Genomic DNA, 9,408 nt, shown 5'->3' with positions numbered 1-9,408 from the left:
AAGAATATTCCTAAACATAAAAATGTAATGGAATGGCCAGTTTGAATGAATGGAATGTATCCAAATAGATGTTATCTACTAACTTAATTTAAAGTAGTCAAGCACATTGAAACATACAAAATGAAAAATACATGCAATCTGTCAAGAATTAGGGTCAAGTGTTTAAAAATGAACAAAACAAAGAAAGGCTCTCTTTGGCTAAGTAACGGATAATCAAATAATCAAGGTTAGCTAAGGACTTTGTGTACTTTAATGATAGCTATAATCACTTTTCCTACAATCAATGTACAAGTGTAGCCTCAAGTAAGAGAGAAAACAAGTTCTAGAGGATTAACAATACAAATGAAAAAAGAACACTTGACAGTTGAAGGCTCCTTCCATATTATCTATTTCTTGCTTCTTTTAATCAATTACACTCAACCAAATAGTTTTTTTGCTTCAAAATATATTTTAACTAAAAATAAAAACATTTCAAGAGTTCAAACTCAAATGCAAAAACTGAGATTCTTTTCGAAACTCAAGATTGCTTATAAAACAACTTTTTTTCAAAAACTTTTTTCTCCTCACTTAAACAATACATTGTCCCTATTGCATACGAACATATGATAGAAAGAATTAAATCAAATTTGGAATGCATGTAAAAGTGCAAGAAGAAGGAATGATTTTTTTTTGTTGAAAAACAAGACTAAAACAACAAAGAAACAACATGGAAATTGAAACAAAACCTAATCAAAGGCAAAGAATTTTTTTCCTAAATTTTTAGTTGTTTTTTACTTACTAAATTAGGTTATATCCTTCCTCACACTTGATCTTCAAAAATATATTTACAAATACAAACATAAGCAAAATATAGTGTATCATATGTGTGAAATGTGTTAGTAAGCAAATCCAAAAAAGTGCTCCACTTGTATGATTTCTAAACAACCAAAGCAATTAAAGGGAATAAAAGGAGAGATATAACCTTTGAAGAACTCATGGAGAATCTTTATAGTAGGAGGGCTCAAGTTGAAACTTTCTCTTGTTATCTCTTTAATGGCTGCCCTCTTCCCTAAAGAGAAGATCACAAACAAATCATAGAGATGTGATATAAAAGCATCCAAGTACCTAACACACCTAATAAAGTCTAGTAAACTCAAATCATCATATAATAAGCTAGATGTGCTAGTAAACTCAGAAATCACAACCCTATTAGGGTTAACCATATGATTAGTTCTTAGTGGAGATATATGAAATGAAAATTCCCTTACTAAGAACTCAAATATGGCAACTTGTATATAGTAATATAAACTCATAAGAAAACTCAATTCTATCAAAATGGGGAGGAGTAAAATCATGCAAATAGATGCCTAATTCACCTTTAGCTCTCAAAATCCTATCAATAGGTGAATAATAATAAAAAATACTTAGGACTAAAGGAAAAAAACATATATGAAATCCTCAAAATTAAAGAAGAAGGATTCATGCTCAACATCATCCAAAGTGCAAATCATATTATGAGAGTTAAAGAAATCAAAAATATAAAAGGAGAAACTCTCAAGATGTGTAGCATCTAGGTAAAATTTAGTTTCCTTTGCACTTTGATGCTCAACATGAGTCTTGATCTCCTTCTCCAATGCTTATGCTTCATCTATAAAATCTAAACAACAACCTTCCTCTATACAATGAGTAAGATCAAATGCAATATCAAAAGAAAATATGGAATAATCAATACTATAATCAATGAAATAACATGGAGTATTACTACAACTTAATGAAATAGAGCTATTAAAATGTCGTGCACTCTTAACACTACAAGCAAGGGAAGAATCAAACTCAAACAAAGACATAGATTCATCTAATGAAAATGTGAAAGTGGATAAGTCTATACAATCATTATCAAGTATGTCACCTAATGGTATACGATCTTCATCCAAGGGTGTTGCAATAGCCTTAACACCATTTTTTTTTCATTCTTTAGCCCTTTAACACCTTAAAACAACAAAAGAACTCTCCTCTAAAGATAGAGAAGGATTAGATACACCTAAACAAAAAGCATCACAAATTCTAGAATTAATCAATCTAATGCAAGACAAGTGATATGGTGCCATGTCACATGAAAGAGATGAACTAGAGCCATCATAATGTTCCAATGCACTATCATTACTTGGTATAATCAATAATGTAAAAGAAATTCTAGAATTCATGCCCAAATATTAAATTCATCTAAAGCAATCAAATCACATAAAGAAGCAAGACTATGTTCATAAATGGAAGTAGAATGTCATGTGCTTCAATTTGATCAATATGGGATGAATCATGCATATAAATTAAATGTTCATGCTTATGTGAATGCAAGCTATCATGTTCTTTCAAACCAGACAAAATTAAAACCATCCCATTGCAATTCACATAAGTAAAATCATGAGTACATGAACAAGTAGAACCAAGTAAGGAATCATTATTTTCACAACTAAAAGTATGGAGACCTTATCAACAAGTGTATCCTTAACAATATTAATGCAATGAAGGCTATACTCAACACAACAATGTTTCATGCTATCAAAGATATTAAATTCATTTTTTTATCTAAAAACTCCATAGTGAGTTTACCTTCCTTCATGTTCAAGATTGTGCTTGAGGTTATCATGAATGATCTCCCAAGAATGGGTATGCCTTGTCCTCCCTCTTATGTATCAAGCACATAAAAATTAGCTAAAAACACTAAGTCTTGAACTTTCACTAAGATGTTTTCTAGAATTCTCTTAGGTTTCCTTATGCTTCAATCAGTAGGTTAGAAGATCACAATAGATTCTTTGAATCCTCCCATCTTTAAAGAAGTGAAAATATGAGTAGGCACCATATTTATGGAAGCTCCTAAATCAATAAGAGATTCTTGAATCTTCACATTTCCAATTTGAATTGGAATCACACATACCCCTGGATCCTTGCATTTGATTAGTAGTTGAGGCTTAAAGATTGCACTTATGGAATGGCTAAGTTGAACTATGGCAAGAGGTTTGAATCCTTTCTTATTGGTGCACTTCAAGAACTTAGCACACTCAGGTATACTCTTGATCATGTCAAGTTGAACTATGGCAAGAGGTTTGAATCCTTTTTTATTGGTGCACTTTAAGAACTTAGCACACTCAGGTATACTCTTGATCATGTCAAGTAATGGAATGTTCACCATAACTTTCTTCAACATATCAAAAAATGGCTTGCCTATCATCATCTTGATTTAGTAGAGGCATTCAAATCACTCTCTGATTCAAAAGTACAGAAGAAAATTTTACAAATTACTGGAAAACAAGCCTTAACATTGAAAATCATTACATATTCAGTTCAACAGATAATTTTTCAATCTAGCTCAAATTTCAGAAAAGAGGAATAGTAAATATCTAAGCTTTAAAATTAAATTTCATGTCAATTCAGCCAAAATAATACCCTCACCCCAAACTTAAATTGAATAGTGTCCTCACCATCAAAAGGGTAAAATGAGGATACTCTCTTATGTAACCTAACAACAACAAAACGTGTCCTTAGAGCACAAAAATCAAAACTTGTAGCAGTATATTTGAAATATATCCATAAGTAACCAAAAATACAACTAACTAATCTAGCATTTATAGCATCATGATAGGTGAAGACATAAGTCTTCTTTTCAACTCTTTAAATACCTTCAAATAAGAATCATCAAATTTAAACTCAACATCTTTTTTAAGAAGGGTGTAAAAGAAGCTTGGCTATCTTAGAGAAATATTTGATGAAACGGTAATAGAATTTCACGTGGATAAGAAAGCTCCTCATTCCTTTGACATTAGTAGGTAGAGGAAGTTGTTCAATCATAGAAATGTTTGCTTTATCAACCTCTAAGCCATTATTAGAGTCTATGACTAAGAATTATGCCCTCCTTAACCATAAAGTGGCATATCTCCTAATACAAGACCAAGTTGGTCTCTTTATATCTTTTCAATATATTAGCTAAGTCAAGCACTCATCATAAGAATCTCCAAAAACTATGAAGTCATCCATAAAGACTTCCATGGTGTGGTTGTTCATGTCAAGCAAAATTGCCATCATACAGCTTTAGAAAGTAGCAAGTGCATTGCATAACCCAAAAGGCATACGCTTGAAAGCAAAATTTCCATAAGGACAAGTGAAGGTTGTTTTTTCTTGATCCTCTAGAGTTATGACAATTTGATTGTAGCTAAAATATCTATCCAAAAAGTAAAAAAATTTCCTTCAAATTAATTTGTCAAGAATTTAGCTTTCAGTAGTCCATGCTTACTCTTTAACTAGTAATAGTGCAGGTAGGAATTAACTCATTATGGGTGTTAGCAACTACAGTCATGCCTCCCTTTTTTGGAATGCATTGGACTGGGCTCACTAAGAGCTATCAGAGATAGAATAAACAATGTCTATATCAAGTCATTTTAAGATCTCTTTTTTCATAACTTCCTTCGTAATTGGATTTAATCTTCTTTGATATTCCATGGAAGCTTTATGATTGTCTTTAATAAAAATCTTATGTATGCAAATTAAAGGGCTAATAACCTTTATATTTGCAATAGTCCACCCAATAGCTCTTTTGTAAGCTTTCAAGACTTTCATAAGTTGTTCTTATACTTGTACATTTAAGTCCATAGCAATAATAATCACTGATAAAGTGTTTTTGGCTCCTAAATAGACATACAAAAGATGAGAAGATAATGTCTTCAACTTAAGAAATGGTGGCTCTTCAATAGAGGATTTCAAACATAGTCTAATAAGAGAAGACAAATCTATAGATTCAAATTGAACATCATTTCTAGAATAAATCGATGATCCATTCATAATAGCTAGCCATACACTCTTCTCCTTCTTGAGTCTCTACTTGAGCTCCTAGCAAAAAGGCTTCTAAAAAAATCATTAGGAATTGACTCATTAAATTTCTCTTGTAAAACTTGATCAATCATATCAACAAGGAAGCATTACTTAAGATCGTTAGAAGATTTCATTAACTTGCGTATGTTAAAAGTGACTTGCTCATTATCAACCCACCTAATAAGCTCACCTTTTTCAACATCGATCAAGGTTCTAACTGTTGCCAAGAATAGTTTTTCTAAGATAATAGAAATATCACAATTCACCTTATAATTAAGGATAATGAAATCAATTAAAAAAATTAAATTTATCTACCTTCATAAGAACATCTTCAATAACACCACATGGATAATTTGAGCTCTTATATGCTAATTACAAAGTCATAGCTGTTAGTCTAGCCTCACCTGACTCCAATTTATTGAAAGTAGAAAGAGGCATATGATTAATACTAGCATCAAGATCACATAATGCCTTACTTAAAAATTTATTTCCAATTTAATATGGATTTGAGAAGCTTCCAAAATCCTTTATCTTTTGATATAGTTGCTTGATAATATACCATCTCAAACTCATTAAAGCTTCTTTTCTTAGAGAGCACATCCTTTATGAACTTGGCATATTTTGGCATTGGATTCAAGGCTTCCACCAAAGAGATGTTGATATACAATTGTTTGTATATATCAAGAAGCTTTTTGAATTAACCCCATTTGTACTTCAAGATTCTTGGTTGCGGTTTCATAAAGAAAAAGAGTTTCCTTAGTTTTAGCTCTTGTGAACTCTTGATTACTCAAGATTTGAGATAACATCTTTTCTACTCTAGATTCTTATTCCTTAATTGATATAGGTTTTAATGGAGCTTGAAAATTAAGAGGGTGAGTTAGGTTGACATTAGAAGATGAAGGTTGATTTGAAGCATTCCTTTGATTCCATAAAAAGTTAGAATGATTCCTCCAACCTAAGTTGTATGTTTGAGAGTAACAATCATTGTGAGGATTTTGAAACTTGCCCATATAGTTGATAAATTCAGTATTCATTTAGATTGGACACTGATCGGGCATGTGTACAATATTGCATTGGTTGCACACAACTGGAATGGCATGAATAGAATTCACATTTTGAGAATTTTCCCTTTACACCTTAGACTTCAACACATCAAAATGCTTGAAGATCCTCAGTACCTTTAATTTGCAGTTTAGTACTAACATTGTGAGCACCTTTTTGGGCTTGTCATGTCTAGATTGTATTCTCCCTAAAAAGGAAAATCAATAAATATAGGAGTTGCCAAAAAAATTTTCAGAAGATAATTTTGGAAAGCTTTTGAACAATAAAATTGTTTACAATAACTGACATAGGGTTCCGGGGTCGATTATGTGTGGAGAAAGTGTTACAACCTACATCACTCGTTCATGAGAACGGTTACCTTAAGTTGACTAAAAAAATTAATATGGCATTAAATGTAATTTAATTACCCATAATAAAAACAATAAAAAATAAAATAAGAAGAAAATTAAAATTAAATCAAGAAAAATATTATTCATTTACATGTTGGACTTGACATAAGATAAGAACCTAAAGCCTTTGTACCTTTTAGAGAGATCAAAGACCATGTAGTTTGAGGGTAAAAATGCATGTTATTTTGTTGGTGACTTTTAGAAGATGACTTTTAGAAGAAAGGTTTTTTTAATTTTTAAAAATGATTTTTACTTTGGGTTTGTTCCTTTTAATTTATAAAGATATTCTCCTATTATTTTAACAAAAATCTTGGGGAAAAAATTTAGATTGAAATCCTTGTAGAGATTCTAAAAAATCTCACACAAAAATTAATTACTTTATGCCTACAAAGATTCCAAAATCTCACATGGTATAGAAATTATTTTTCAATATGTTTATTTATAAAAGGAAACCCTTGTAAAAAAGGATTTCTAAGAAAGGAAATTTAAGCACTATGATTGGTAAGCATGCAGTAATTTATTGCTACACACAACATGACAATCAACTATATACTTGCAAAGACTCTAAAAGTCTATCACAGTAAAAGTTACAATGAAGCATGAGGAAAGATTTGAAACTCTTTTAAAATAAGAACCATTTTCATGTAAAAGCAGTAGGAACTGTAGATGATATTCAACCAAAAGTAAGTGCATCTTAGATCATGAGAGTATTATAGCATAATGAATAATAGTAAATGAATTTTGAAAGCAATATATATACAAATAGCCATGAGCTTTTGATAAAAATAGGGAAGGAGAAAGAAAATATATAAAATCAAAATGAACAATAATAATGAAAAAAGGAAAAGAAAAATACTTTAGCATTAAATTTTTTTTTTCAATTCTTGACTTGTACCATGCAGTGCAAATTATTGTAGCAAGCTATAAAGGCATAGGATAAGATGGCAAGCTTTTTTTTAATATTAATTAAACAAATGAAAATGGAAAAAAAATGAAAAGATAGAATTAAAAGAAAGGGGAAGAAAGGAAGAAAAGGGAAGAATGGGAGAGAAAAGGGAAGAAGGAAATATCAAAAAACAAAACAAAAAAGGAGAAAGTAAACAAAACAAAGAAAATATATGTACATGCAAATAAGGAGATAAGTCCATCTGAATAATTGTTAATCCACCCTTTAGCCAATAATTTTGAAGATCACATGTGTGATCACAAGTATGAGAACTTTGGCTTTCCTTTAGGTATTTGGAAATATCGACAAATAGGCTATAAAAGAAGAAGAAGAAGAAGAAGAAAATATTTTATGAATGTCACTTCTATGTATTCACAAAATATTCAAATTTGTTATTCATAATAATACATCTAATAAGGTGATGAAGAAATAATAAATCTCCATCCTATTAGAAAGTTATTACCCTTCCAAATCCATGCTATCATAAGAAGATACAAGAGAAAATAGCTCTCTACCTTTACCAAAAGAACTCCCTCCTTTATCTTCTTAAAACTCTCTCTTTTATAGGCATAAGCTAGGGTTTCTCTCCATAATGACACAATTCTCCCAAATCATAACTCTCTTTTATTTTTTATTTATCCATCATTATTATGATTTCCAATCATTCTCTAATATTTTTTGATCATGAAATATTTGAAAATCAAATAAGGGAGATTAGCATCTTTGACATTAATAGGTATAATAAAAAGCTTAATAAAAGTACAATGCCATAATGATTTCTCTCACTGAATATGGTGTTTACTCTCATCACCTAGTGTTTGGGAGATAGTGATTATTCTTTGTATTTAAATTATCAAATTCCTTTTTCATAAGCTTGACAATAGTCTAAGATCTCCACCACTTAAAAAGTTAAATGTCAACATAGATCACAAAGACTTTTATTTGGTTGTAATTTAACCATGGGATTAACATGGTGACCTTAACAATTGTATAAGTACCTTAAATAAGAAGGTAACTAAGGAAGATATTTGAGTTTTCTATAGGGTAATGAGCAAGAAAGAAATATTGTACAGGCTGAAATAGGCAACACAAAGGATAAAATATTACATAAGGATGGCTTTTGGGACATATGTTGTCAAAAGTGAAAAACATATGCCTTCATCATCTTTGTATTGAGCACATAAAGTGAAAATAAAATTTCAAATGAGATAAATGTCAAGTTCTATGTTGGGTAATGAATAAATGGCACTAACATGAAGAGAAAACTATATTAATTGGCTTAAATCCTCACTTGGTTTACATATTCATCATCACATTATGTCCAAATTATGCAATTCATAATTTAACTAGTCTTTATAAGGAGAGATCAATTTATTTTCATGTTTATGCATATCAATAGTATCTCTTCTACATAAGAAACATGAGCAAAACAAAATTTTCACAAATTTTTTTAAAAGGAAAATACAAAAGTCCTTTCTCACACCAAAATTGTGTGTAATTCATAAAGAAGAAGAAGTTAATCTAGGAAGAGTCAAACAAGTTATGCATCATCTATCTTCTCAAGAAGGGATAGGTATGTATGGTAACCTACAACTCAAAAGCCTTTGGTTGTTTTAGTAAAAGAGGGAGAAGGAAAACTTCATGCAACTAAAATGTTATGAGGAACAAGGCCAGGATTATTGGTGAAATGAACAAATAAGCAAAGGGAAAGATAGAAGTGCATAAACATGACATGGACAAAGGCCAGTGAAGCTAATTCTTGTGAAAGATGGTCTATTCAAGCATTATTCATGGAAGATTTTACACTTTGGCATGAACAAGCTTTTATTTTATAAATCTCAAGATGTATGCAAAATGAGTATGTGTAAATTCATTTAAGGCTTCTTTATTGTTTAAGCACAAAGCTAAGGCTTCACTTTGTCCAGGTGCTTATTACATCGTAGGAAAGTAGAAGCAACATTTACTCTACAAGGTATTCATATCCCAACATAATTAATGCCAATGAGGTCTAGTCATATAAGTTTTTAATAAGGTGATAATGGCATGTTAGTAAACCAACTCTTTGATGTATGAAGAACTTGAAAAATATTTCTCATTTCCTCTAAACACTTATTATGTTATAGGGAAATGAAAATGGCAAATAACTTGTGAAGAATCATAATTCTTACA

This window comes from Prosopis cineraria, unplaced genomic scaffold (assembly GCF_029017545.1).
Source record: "Prosopis cineraria cultivar Desert tree isolate PC_DT_omini unplaced genomic scaffold, ASM2901754v1 PC3, whole genome shotgun sequence".
NCBI lineage: Eukaryota > Viridiplantae > Streptophyta > Magnoliopsida > Fabales > Fabaceae > Prosopis > Prosopis cineraria.
This window is presented reverse-complemented; position numbering follows the sequence as displayed.